The sequence below is a fragment of the Ambystoma mexicanum genome, chromosome 8 (assembly GCF_040938575.1).
Source record: "Ambystoma mexicanum isolate Mex_15411 chromosome 8, UKY_AmexF1_1, whole genome shotgun sequence".
NCBI lineage: Eukaryota > Metazoa > Chordata > Amphibia > Caudata > Ambystomatidae > Ambystoma > Ambystoma mexicanum.
In genome coordinates, this window is record NC_090929.1 from 1,047,108,165 (window position 1) to 1,047,121,956 (window position 13,792).

Sequence of the window (13,792 nt, forward strand, 5' to 3'; positions counted from 1 at the left end):
GTCATTCCATGATGGCAGCCCTGCATGCACCGGAGTGCCTGGGACTCTGTTACTAGCTGCAGTCCCTGATTGGCTGGGGCAAGGTTGTTATCGGCCAATGGGAGAGCAAGCAGGCTTGGCCGGCCCTCCCTCCAAGGCCCACTTTTAAGGCCCCTGTCTGCTCCCTGTCCACTCCAGGTACGCTTCCCACCCCCCTGGTCGCCCGTGCTGATGTTGTGTCCCCCCACACCCCTGGTTGCCTATGATGCTGGTGTGTGCGCCCCACCCCCACCCCTGGTCGCCTGTGATGCTGGTGTGTGCTCCCACCCCTGGTCGCCTGTGATGATGTTGCGTGCCCCCCAGCCCCCTGATCGCCTGTGATCATGTTGTGTGCTCCTCACCCATCTGCTCACCCGTGCTGATGTTGTGTTCCCCCCACCCCCTGGTCGTCCATGATGATGTTGTGTGCCTTCCACCCTTCAAAATGAATTAGGACTGTTTTTTTTTTTTGGAACAGACGACAAGACCATGCCCCTCACACACACTTGAAATGTACAAAGTGTTCCTGTCTCCTCTCTTTAGTTCCCCTTTCTGATGAGAAATTTATCACAATACCACGATGAGGATATGCAACATCACATCAGACAACATAGTACAGAACTGCACCCGTCAATTTAGAAAAATATATATATATATTATTTAATTTTGTTATATCAAATTTCATCCTGTTCTTAAAATTCAAATAACCTGAAAATAGGTTTACAATCTGTTTTTATAAAAGTCAAAACACAAAATCAATCAAAAGAAAGAACAGTACATAACGACAAAAAAGAAGGAAAAAGCTATTATTTAAGAAAAAAAAAGGGGGGAGACAATTAAACCTCCAACTTAAATTCCATCTCTAACTTAAATGCAATTTTCAAAAAATCATTATTTCAGAAAAAACATAGAAAAAGACATTACACATAGATTACATTGCAACGCATTAAAAAACCACTACACAAATCAGAAAAAAGCAACTTTCATTACTAGCAGAGCTATACAGATGTGATATTCAGCTGTCTAGTACTTAATCCTTTTTTTAGTAGTGGGATTTCTTAGTATCTTTAAATGGTTATAAGCTTTAAGTGCTCTGTTATTCATGTGTCAACAATCACACGGTATCATTAACCCAACATGTTTCATTCCCGAAACCTGTAGATCTTTGAAGGGAAATTCTTCAGGGGATTGCTTCATAACGCAAATGGTGTATCGTTACCACGACTTGTTTAGTGTCAATTCTCTAAAACATTCTTGTAGGACCGACGTTGCAGACCTCATGGGGTATCTTCCTGTTATAACTTAACAGTCACCTAATAGAAAGGGGGACACAACCGCAACGTGCTAACTCAGTTGCGTTGTTCTCAGAACAACAACTGAGTAACCATCTCGACCTGAGTATTAGATTCTCTAGGCGAGGCTTACCACAATTTCAGACTTTGTTATTAGCAAGTGGAGCAGAGGGCGCTTCTTGTTAGTAGAGCGCTGGATCCCTAAGGGAAAAACAAGGAAATTACACGTAATCAGTGTTTCATACGGACATGTCAATTACATTTTACAACGGGTGTCTTATGCTATTGATTGAATTTAACATCCGTGGCTCAGTGGGCTTTAGCAAGGATAGTTCTTTGCTGGTTAAGCATATACATTGCTTGAACTGAATACTGCGTCTTTTCTGTGTTAGAACCTGGGTTAAACCTACTAAGGTTTAATACAAAAGGTCCCTGTGCTTTTTATAGAACTTAATTGCACTGTATACTTCGAAAATAATGGATTGCACAAGGAGTACTATTTGGACACGACAATCGGGCTCACATTTGCTTCTGCCACCAGATTTCTGATGTGACTCCATTCAGTGTGCAACTCTAGTACAGCTCGCAGTAATTTGTGTGCTTACATACAATAGTTTAACTCTTACCATTAACGTGCATGGTTGTCGTTTAATGTGGAATTGCCATGGAGTGGTCTTCCTGTGCACGCACAAAGGAATTTGGCTTCAATTTTATTCTGCTGCAATGTCACATCTATTGGAATTCTTTAGACAGCTGTTTAAGAAAAACAGGGGACACGAATCTGAGCCGTTTCTTGTTTTGCATAAAAATAAGGACACTTCATGTGAACTCTCTGGGTCGTTTAAACAAATAGGTGTTTTTGGGCATATGCACCTTATCAATGTTGGACGCTTTGTCCTATAAGCAATTACAGGGGCTAGCACGTAACTCATTGTGCATTGCAACCAAACAGGCTCTAGACACGTACATGGGCAGAGTACATCTGCTTGCCATTAATACAGTAACTGCGACAATTCTGTGTTTTTACACTGCAGTCGTTTAAAAAAAGTCTGGATTTCATACATTCGGGCGTTTCTGCCATGCAATTTCTTTCCTCTTCTTACTGCCTTTCTCTGTATCTGCCGTACTCACAGTCAGGTCTGTTGTGTTTCTTTCCTTTGGGAAAATGCATTGGGATAACCTCTCGAACCGGAAGTGAAACTCTGTCACCTGTCAACTCTGTGAACTGCTAGAATGCGCAATGTAGTTCGTATTGCGCACCTAGCGTGCCTCCATAAGAAAAATGAAAGAAATCTTTACTGTGTAGTGCAACTCCCCTGGGCAAATTTATAACGAGTTTTGCACTGCATTTCCCAGCTGATGTGGCCACAGTAAGTTGCTCTTTGTATTCCTGAATTTAATATCACTACTATGTTGGAGCTGAATTTGTCAGCTTAAACACTATATCGCGTGCCACCCTGTACCCAATTAGGAGGTAGTGTATACTGTAGCCCTACTTTCTGCTAAAAAGCCACATATTAAGACACCTAGTTTTACATGTGCATCTTTGAAAAGTGGTGATGTATTTAGACAGTGCTGTACTGCAACATTACTAACAAGCAAATGGCGTAGTGTGACTAAGTTTTTAATATTCACCTGAAAACAACACTTGCTAGGCTCATGCTGACTTATAAAGATTTCCAATCTACTAGTTCGTTTAAACCAGTCTCTACCGAGTTACACAGGTAAATAAGCCTTTGTTCTTGATTAAATAATTTCTTCTTGTTGACTAATGTATCTTCTGTTGAGTTCAGCTGAACGAGTACACTCCACGTGAGTGACTCTGGTGTATGGTCCATGGCTAAAACATAGCCTACCATAGGGGCTGTTAGATTCCGGTTACATATACAGCTTTTATGCTCAGTAATTCTCTGCTTAACTATTCTTTCTGTCATGCCGACATAAATTTTGTTGCACGGCACCAGATGACATAGATGACCATTTTCGAATTGCAATTTGTAAATTGTTGTTGCAGCCACGTTTTTTTCAAGCCCAGATCGACCTCTTTGGTGCGTTTCGTACTGGCACAGCAGCTGCATGGGCCGCATGGTGTATGCCCGATTGGTTTGCTCATGCCCCAAGATTCTGTGAGTGTCTTTTGGACTTGTTTCAAAGCGATGTCATTCCTGGTCACAAGATCTTTAATATTAGGGCCTCTTTTGAACGCACATAACGGGCGTTTAAGGGGGCATTTGCCACCGCTTAGTATGTGCCAATTCCGTTTTATAATGGCATTCAGTTTGTTGGACAGAGGGTTGAAGGTACTCACAAAGACTATTTGGTCTTCAGTCTTAGGTTTTGTTCTGTACTCTAATAGAGCTTCTCTATTGTTATTCCTTGCGTGCTTCTAGGCTGTCTTTATGATCTTTTTAGGGTAGCCTCTCACTGTTAGTTTTGCGCCTAGAACTGCTGTTTCTTGTTCAAACGTGTTGGTATATGAACTGTTCCGCTTGAGTCTGAAAAATTTACCTACAGGTAGATTTTCTCTTGTATACCTCGGATGGCAACTATCAAACTGAAGTTAGGCATTGCGATCTGTGGCCTTATGATAAGGTTTAACTTTGAGAGTGTTGTCAGTGGTATCAGCCCAGATAGTTAAATCAAGAAAATTAATTTCAGTCATACTTGTTGTGGCTGTATATTGCAGGAATTTGTTCTGTCCGTTTAGCCAATTCATGAATGTTTCTAGTTCTAGAGCACTTACATACCATATTAGTAAGATGTCGTCTATGTATCGCCTCCAAATTTGTAGATGTGGCAAAAATGGATTGGAGGGGTCATAGATTACACTCTTCTCAAAATATTCTACAAATTTGCTGCCGACGGGGCCACCGAGGACCCCATGGCTGTCCCATGAATTTGGTGGAACAGTTCTTTGTTGAAGCTGAAATGTTTTTCTTTCAAGGACATGGAAGCGCACCATAAAATGAAACTATTGGGGCATTCACCTGTAGTTCTTTTAGTCAGGAGAACATCTTCTAGGACTTCTAAAGTTAGATCCTGCGGAATACATGTATTTAAAGATACAATATCGAGACCGACTAGTATTTGTGTCTTACTGTCGAATGGATAATTCTCGATCAGTGTTATGACCTCGGTGGTATCCTGGATGTAAGAATACATTTCTCGTACAAAAGGTTTTAAGTAGGCGTCTGCAAATTTTGACAGTGGTTCTAACAGCGAACCTAAACCGGACACAATAGGGCGCCCTGGTGGGTTGGATAATGATTTATGAATTTTTGGTTAAATGAAAAAGAGTGGTATGGTCGTTTTTTTGCAAGTAAATTTGTGTTCTTGTTTGCATATCCAGCCTCTTGTGAGCGCTTTGTTAATTTTTACTTCTATAGTGGTTTTTAATCGCGGTGTTGTGTTAGGTATTCTTGAATTTTCTTGTAAAAAGTGTAATCTCCTAGTTGTCGTTCGCATTCTGCAATGTAAGTCTCACAATCTAATAACACTATTGCTCTGCCTTTATCTGCTTTGCGCACTACTATTTGGGTGTTGTCTTTCAGTTGTTGCAAAGCTACACGTTCTACTCGTGATAAGATTTGGAACTGGTGCGTAGGAATGTTGTCTTTTTCTAACAGTTTCAGTTCTGTCAGCACTCTTTTCTCAAAGACCAGTGCTTCAGGTGTCACACTTGTTGATGGTGGACAAAAACTGCCTTCCACCCCCCATGTCACCCGTGCTGATGTTGTGTGCCCCCCACACACCCCAGGTTGCCGTGCTGATGTTGTGTGCTCCCCACACCTCTTGGTCGCCCGTGATGATGTGATCCCCCACGCCCCCTGGTTGCCCGTGATGATGATGTGTACCCCCCTGGTTGCCCGTGCTGATGTTGTGTGCTCCCCCTGGTTGCCTGTGCTGATGTTTTGTGCCCCCCACCTCTTCTGTCACCCATGCTGATGTTGTGTGCCCCCCATCCCCCGCTGGTCACCCGTGCTGATGTTGTGGCCCACCAGACCCCATGGTCGCCCGAGATGATGTTGTGTGCCCCCCACCCCCCTGGTCACCCGTGCTGATGTTGTGTGGCCCCCACCTGCCCTGGTTGCCCATGCTGATGTTGTGTGCCCCCCACTGACCCCAGTCACCCGTGATGATATTGTGTGGCCCCTACTCCCCCTAGTCACCCGTGATGATGTTGTGTGCCCCCCAGCCCCTCCTGGTCGCCTGTGCTTATGCTGTGTGCCCCCCACACCTCCTTGGTCGCCTGTGCTGATGTTGTGTGCCTCCCCCACCCCCAGTCGCCCATGCTGATGTTGTGTGTCCCTACACCCCCTGGTCACCTGTGCTGTTGTTGTGTGCTCCCCACTACCCTCCTGGTCGCGCGTGCTGATGTTGTGTGCCTCCCACGCCGCGGTCACTCATGCTGAGGTTGTGTGCCCCCCCGTCACCTGTGATGCTGGTGTGTGCCCCCCACTCCTCATGGTCGCCTGTGATGCTGGTGTGTGACCCCCAACCCCACCCCTGGTCGCCTGTGATGTTGGTGTTTGCCCCCAACCCCCGGTCACCTGTGATGCTGGTGTGTGCCCCTAACCCCCGGTCACCTGTGAAGCTGGTGTGTGCCCCCCCCCCCCGGTTGCCTGTGATGCTGGTGTGTGTCCCCCACACCCCTGCAACATGAGGCACAGCTTCAAACCTCATGAACCCACATGCTTTGCCACTCATTATTTGTCTAAGCACCTTGCAACATAAGGTGCGGCTTTGCAATTTGATGAATTTACCGGACTTGCCTTTCATTATTTGTCTAAGCACCTTACAACATGAGGTGCGACCATGCAATTTTTTAATGAACTTACATGATTTGCCATCCATTAACTGCCCAAACACCTTGTAATATGAGGCGCGGGCATGCATTTTGACAATCGTACCTGACCTGCTTCTTCATGCTGTAACCGCCCTGGGTTAGGCACCTTTAATGTGCCCTGAACTTGAATGTCTGCATGTTATGCTGTAGCTACCCTGCAACATGGGGTCTGGCGTCACTAATTTGCCCTGAACTCAACCTGTTGCACATTGTGATGTGGCCACCCTGCAACATGGGGTAAGACCCTTCTAAGGTGCCTTGAACTTGGATTTCTGCCTTTTAGCTGTGGCTGCACTGCAGCATGGAGTATGGCTCCACTAAAGTGCCCACTTGTAACATTGCACTTCACCTGTGATGTAACTACTTCTGTACTGCTGTATATGTTGAATTTACCCCATGTGCCAACTATACTGTAACCACAAGCACTGTAACCATTAGTACTAGCGCCTAGATAACTCCGGGTTTGGTGTGCTATATAAATAATAAATACAAATACAAATACAAATACATATAATTAATGTTCTTAATAAAGATATTTAAAAAAGCAAAAAAAGCGGGGTTTCCTGGCCTGGGCCCAAATGGCTTGTTTTGGGAGAAACTCGGCCCTAGACTTCATATACACACAAGGCCCTGTCAGTGAAATGAGGGCCTAGCAACCATCTAAAAATAAAAAGACCCCAAAATGGTTTGGCCAGTATAATTGTAGATTCCTTGGCACCACTGCATCTAAATTAGACATGGATTATACTTAGATGCTAATCTGCCACCTGGCACAGGGAGAGCACATAATTATATCATGATATGTACATTTAAAGGCAGACCCTCGTTGTTGGGTCTTTGGGTTCCATCAGTCTGTTTTCAGGAATTTACATGTCTGTAACTGCATCTCACCAAACTGCAAGGCAGTTGCTGAGGGGTAGACATTATCAGTTAAGTTACATATTTGCATGATACCTTGCAGTATGGAGTCTCTGTGAAAGTGAGTCTGATTAGCAGTGCTCACTTTCAGAGGTAGAATTACCAGCGTCATTTTTGGTTTTGGTTACAAAATTCAAAACAGGTCAGGGTGTCTGCCTTCACTACTTCCTAGGGGTCACTGTGCAGTGTCATCTGTGTTATTTAAATGCTGCATTTAGCAATTGAGGGCACAGAAAAGGAGGATGAAGGCCTCCTGGCGTTTCTAGGCAAACATTGTTTTCCCCACTTTCTCTACATCATATCATGACAACGACCTCACTCCCCTAGAAACACCCCATGGATTGAGGTGAGTCAGTTCCTGGGATTGGTGCCAATAGAGCTGCAGTCTTTTCTAGAAGCTTTGTGTGCTTGGGGGACCTGGGAGTGTTCTGTAAATGAGGTAACACATACAATCTCCCTCCCACTGAGGCAAGGGTCTTCTTTTTTTGGCCTTGCTGCCTGCAAGACCAAATCTGCAAAGGTAACACAACCCCTATGCAGCCTTTGACAGCAAGCCCGCTGTTTAAGGGTAGCCAAGTGGCCCCACCCTACCAATACAGGAATGGGTGCCCTCGCTATGCTAGCTTGACTCCTGAAAGCATGGCTTTGGTTTCTGTGATTCCACCCAAGAAGGAAAGCTGCAGTTTAATTGTTACAGAAGCATTTCCTTCAGGAAAAAAAACAGCATTGGGCAGGGGTAGGAAAAGATAAGGAGAGGAGTGAAGTTTAATAACATTGGTCATATTTTAGGGTCCCGCTCCCCCACCCTCTGCATCTCAGCCCCCGTAAAGGGGTAAAGGAAAGGAGTAGAAGCATTTCGGTAAACATAATTTCAGAAGAAAAATCCAGCCAGCATGCCTACGGGATTCAGGGGTGGAATGGGAACCAAACGAGGGCCTGGAAATAATGTCCAGAGTGGCCGCATCGTACACATTTTCAGCAAGCCTAACCCCTTTCCAATGGGGAAATTTTGAAATACCACACAAAAAAGGTCCAAGGTGCAGAGGCCTGCAGGGAAATCTCCAGAGTTCCCTATAGGCCAGCCCACCCCTGACGGGAACGCAATTCAAAGATCCATGCCCAAGGGGCTCGTTCCTTCCCTGGGAAGGCATTAGCCTCCCATTGGGGTTGCCAAATGCATCCATTTGCATTTTACTTCTAAATGCTATGCTCTTGGTTGTTCTTCCCACCATTGAATGGAATTAAACTACATACAAATCCATGGAATGGAATGACATCACCTACACAAATGGGGAACCAAAAGAACAAAGCTAAAAGATGGTGCACATAGACTAAACTAGTGCTATTTGTGCTGCAGGATGCAACACTTCATATAGTTCTTTAGAACTTTAGATGACAGTTAAGGTCCTTGGTAGTGTGTAGAAAATAAAATGACTTGCACTTTCACGCAGGTGCATGTGTGCTTCAGTGAGCCACGTTTGCTTATTTGATACATGCATATGGAGATGAATCAATTTTGTAGTGGGTAGCCCATGGCACTGCCTAGCTGCTTGTGGGTCTTTGCACAAGCGGAGGTACTGTGCCCAGTAAGTACGCATCAGCAAAAAGATATGCACATAGAGGGTAGGAGTGGCAAGGGAATTCAAAGTGTGGCGCTGGGCCTTTAAGGGCACGCACGCGACGGGGTGACGTTCACTCCGTCGCATGCGCTGTATAAATAAACGGGCGTATCCGGCGGCTGCAGAGTCACCGGGGAGCCCACACGAGCAACATCACGTCTCCGTGTCAGTGTGTGTATGCGACTGGGGGGCTCACGGACATGCAGTCCCAGCCACTGCTAACAGTGGCGACGAATGATCGGACCCATCCCCGGGACAGGCGGTGATATTTGCATGATGCGTGGATGATCCGAAGTGAGTGCATCTTGCAAAATCGTGCCGCGGAGAGGGGTATGAGATACGCGGCTCGCTGCCATTTTGTTGAATAGGCCCTGGGAGGTCACGGCTTCGAAATGAAGTGCCAGTGAACCATCCAAGCCTAATTTTTGGACGATCCAGTGGCGGATAGCTACTAGAAGCAGCGCATGTCATTTCCATAGTGAGTTATTGACAGTTTCACTGTTTTCCACCGAGTTCTTGGGTGAAGCGCCAAGGAAGGCCTGCTGGTTGCTCACCTTGGGGCCCACCCTGCTACATTTTTGGATCCTCTATATCTGCATGGTCACCGGATTTCCCCATCGTGGAATTGCCGTTGCCTGACTGCATCTGAAGAACACTGGTGTGTGTGGGGTGAGTTGCGGCCCCATCTCTTGGACATCCCTGGGGTGCCTATGCGCTTACCACCATGAGCCAAGCTGCGGCAGCTGCCTCTCAACAACCGGCTGCTCCTGCACCACAGCCACCACCCATCCTGCCGCCAAGACCTTTGCTGAAGCCACCTGGGGCCCTAAAACCAATGCCGAGTTTGATGTCTCGGGCACGCCATCAAGTCTGGGACCGAGGTGGAAGATGTGGATGGACAGACTCGAGATGTACTTCAGGGCCACTATGGAGACTAGTGATGATAGTAAGTTGGCCACTCTCCTGTACTCTGCAGGCCCTGCGGTACATGAGATATTCTTGTCCCTGCAACCTGCGGATGGGTCGTTTGCGGCGACGAAGGATGCGCTCCACAACCATTTTCTGGCCATGGCAAATGCAGATTATGAACGTTTCCTTATGGGGGCAGCGCGTCAAAAGGATGATGAGACCCTTGATGTCTTCTATGGGAGGTTGCGCAGACTGGCAGTGCCGTGCGCGTGGAATGACCCAGACACCATGATTCGCAACCAACCCATACAAGTGTGTGTGTCTGGCAAACTGCGGCGCCAAATCCTGCGAGAGCCTGGCATCACCCTTCGCCGCATCCTGGAACTTGGCAGATGCCATGAGGTGTCCGAACTGCGAGCAACTAGGATGGAGGCCGGAGTGCGCCCCAGCAAGCCGGATGACATCTGCACGGTCGGCAGGGGCCGTGGGCTTAGACGCCCCGCAAGTGGCCAAGGACCTAGAGTGCCAGCAGGGACTAACTCCTGCATGAAATGCGGATACGATCTTCCTCACCCAGCCGTGGGTGTGAAGTGTGGCCGTGTGTGGGGGTGCGGACCATTTTACCAGATGTGTAGGACTACAGCTCCGAATGTGGTTCCCAGAGGGCCTGTCCGGGCTGGTTTCTTCCGCCCCCAGAGGTCGTCGAATGTCGCCCAGGTGGACCCGGGCAAGGACGGTGCCCCTCAGGAGGGTGACGAGGAGGAGGAGGATGAAGAAAACGTGTTTTTTGTGTCCAGCATTGGTGTTCTGAAAAACCACTCCAAGAGGCAGCCCAGGTGCAATGTGCTGGTCAACGGGGACTCAATACCAATGTTAGTAGACACTGGGGCTTCCGTGAATGTGATGGCCAGACAACACTATGACTCAATGCAGGCCCCTCTGGCTCTGGCGACGCCGAAGGCACGTATCTTCACTTTTGGGGGCGATCAGCCAATTCCCCTGGACGGCGTGTTTGTGGCGGAAGTCCAGTATGGCCACACATCACTCCGAGCCAGGTTTTACATCACACCGGTAAGCAACAACACATTGCTGAGCTGTGCGGCGGCCGAGGCCCTTGGAATCGTGACATTTGCATACTCGATATACCTGGATGACATACAGGTATTGCTGGGCTTCCCTGTTTGAAGGAATTGGACAGATGGTGGGTGAACCGGTAAGGCTACACATAGATGAATCGATCCAGCCAGTGGCGCTCAAGCATCGGCGGGTGCCATTCCACCTTAGAGAGCTGGTGGACCTGGAGTTGGACAACCTTGTCGGTCTGGGCATCATTGAAAAGGTGGAGGGCCCCACCCCGTGGGTGTCCCCCATTGTGATCGCCCGCAAGCCCAAACAACCAGATGCAGTGAGAATATGCATGGACATGCGCATCCCCAACAAGGCCATGAAGAGGGAGCGGCACCTGACCCCACCATTGATGACATTATAACGGAACTGCAAGGGGCAAGGTTTTTCTCTAAGCTCGATCTAAGAGCAGGGTATCATCAGGTGGTCCTCCACCCCGAGTCCCGCTATATAACAACATTCACCACTCATCTGAGGTTGTACAGATATAAAATGCTGAGTTTTGGGGTCTCATTGGCTGTGGAGGTGTTCCAGAACATCATCCGAGGGGCGTAGGCAGACCTGGATGTAGTCCTTAACATCAGCGACGAAATCCTGGTGTACGCCAAGTCTGAGGCGGAAAATCTGGCGCGCCTCGCCAAGACATTTGGATGCCTTCGCTCACTGGAACTCACGCTGCATAGAGACAAATGACCATTGAGTTTTTCGGATTTGTTTTCAAGGCGGATGGGGTGTCCCATGACCCCCGCAAGGTGAGAGACATAAAGGAGGCCAGACCACTGGAGAATGTAGCGGATGTGAGGAGTTTTCTGGGCATGGTCACGTATTGTGGCCGTTTCACCCGGAACTTGGCATCCTGCACGGAGCCATTGAGGACACTAACAAAGAAGGACACCATCTTTCAGTGGGTTCCGCTTGAGCAGCCGGCCTCCGATGACATCAAAAGCACTCTGGCTGCTGAGAATACCATGGCGTTTTTTGATCCGAGCCTACAGACGGAGATCGTCGTGGATGCAGCCCCTATGGGCTGGGGGCGGTCCTCACCTAAGTCGGAATGATCAGGAAATCCGCCCGATAGCATATGCCAGTAAGGCGCTCTCCGATACTGTGCAACGGTATTCCCAAATCGAGCGAGAGGCCCTGGCGGTGCTGTGGGGCTGCAGACATTTTCGCTTGTACATCTTGGGGCACCCAGTGACCGTGGTTACAGACCACAGGCCTTTACTGCCCATCATGGCTGGATCCTCATCGAAGCCACCAGTGAGGATAGAGCGCTGGATGCTCGCGCTTCTCGAGTATGGAGTTTCGCTGATCTATCGTCCGGGAAGTAACAACGCTACTGACTACCTCTCCAGACATCAGAGAGGGGGCTCCCAGGCGTCCACGTCGGCGGAGGAGGCAGATGAACATGTTCGTCTCGTCATTGAAACGGCAACGCCAAACTCGATGCAGGTGGAGGAGTTGGAGCAGGCGTCTAAAAATGATGAGTGTTTTGAAATACTGAAGACGGCCATGGGGCACGGTGCCTGGAAGACTGTGTTGGAAGCCTTGGGCCGAAGAACCAATGAGGCCAAAACAGCGCTGGAACAACTCTGGCGGGTGCGCGAAGAATTGACATTCTCGGAGTCTAGGCTCCTGCTGAGAGGAGACAGGATTGTGGTCCCCCAGGCCAAGGTTCAGCAAGTCATCGCACCCGGGTCATCAAGGCACCCCCAAAACAAAGGCTTGTCTCCACCAAAAGGTGTGGTTCTCGGAGCTGGAAAGGAGGGTGGAGGAGTTTGTGTCGTCTTGTGTGTGGTGCCAAGCTGCTTCACCGGCCCAACGTGAACCATCCATCGAAACAATGCCCCGAGGGACCAGGCCATGGGAAGTCGTTCATGCTGACTGTGGGTCCACAACCAGGGACACTCACTTCCTCGTAGTGGTGGACGAGTGGTCTCGGTACCCCGAGGTCGAGTTTGTGGAGTCGGTGGCGTTTGACAAGGTGGTGATAGCAATGGAGAAGATTTTTGCCACCCACGGTCTACCCACGATCCTGTGCTCTGACAATGGGGCGCCCTTCCAAGGAGGGAGCTTTGCAGACCTCATAAAGGACTACGGCATCCATCATAGAAAGGTCACTCCACTCTGGCCTCGGGCCAACGGAGAGGCGGAGCGCATGATGCGCACGCTAAACAAAGTGTTTAGGATCGCTCAAGGGAAAGGCGAGTGCCTACAAAGGGCGAGGATACCGGACGACACCCCACTCCTCTACGGGTGTGGCACCAGCGGAGGCACTATTCCAGCGTTGCCCGAGAGACGTTATACCTGTGGTGGGGGGGCGAGAGCCGGCTGTCATTGACAATGATCAGGTGGAAGAGGAGAGAAGGGCAAGGACTGAAATGGAAAACAACAGAAGAGGTCTGAGACCCCCAAGGATTGCCCCTGGAGACGAAGTGCTGGTGCAGAATCGTCACCCACAGGGCAAATTGTCTCTCACGTATGAACCAGCCCCTTTGGACGTGGTGGCGGTCAAGGGGTCCATGGTGACCGCATCCGATGGAACAACATCAGTAACTAGGAATGCCAGCTTCTTTAAGAGACTGGGTGAGCCAAGGGCGGAGGCCATGGAAGACATTGACCTCAAAGAAGCACCGGATGAAGGAGGGGGTCAAACCCCCACAGCGGACTCTTCGGCCCGTGGGGGGCCATGCGAAGGAACACCGACCAGAGAGGCTGGCAGGAGGTACCCCCTGAGAACCGGGCGTGGGAAACCTGCCCGCCTTACAGACTATGTGACAGACTGAGATGGGAATACTGGCCGGTAGTTCCGTACAGGCCGTTGGGCAAAGTGCCGTTGGGGGATCCAGGGTGGCTGCCAATAAATGGGGGATGTGTGGGTGCTCTGATATGTGCTGTTTAATGTGTGGTAGTTTAGACCATCCTTTTTCAAGTTTGTTGTTATGGCCCTTTAAGGGCACGCACACGACGGGGTGACGTTCACTCCATCGCGTGCGCTGTATAAATAAACGGGGTGTTCCTGGCGGCTGCACAGTCACCGGGGAGCCCACACGAGCAACATCACC

At 48.8% G+C, this 13,792-nt stretch overlaps 1 long non-coding RNA gene across 3 annotated transcripts in view; it reads right to left on the reverse strand.

Moving 5' to 3' along the window:
- Positions 1–669: 669 nt before the first annotated feature.
- LOC138472707 (uncharacterized) overlaps positions 670–13,792 on the reverse strand; it is a 99,570-nt gene continuing 86,447 nt past the window's right edge. Inside the window, exons 1-3 of one of the 3 annotated variants that reach the window (XR_011268666.1) lie at positions 2,442–2,500; positions 1,937–2,063; positions 671–1,511 (exon numbers count right to left, since the gene is read on the reverse strand). This is a non-coding gene — a long non-coding RNA (uncharacterized lncRNA). Of the gene's footprint in view, positions 1,512–1,936; positions 2,064–2,372; positions 2,501–13,792 lie in introns of those variants that run through there. The other 2 variants (XR_011268665.1, XR_011268667.1) reach the window with 2 other exon arrangements.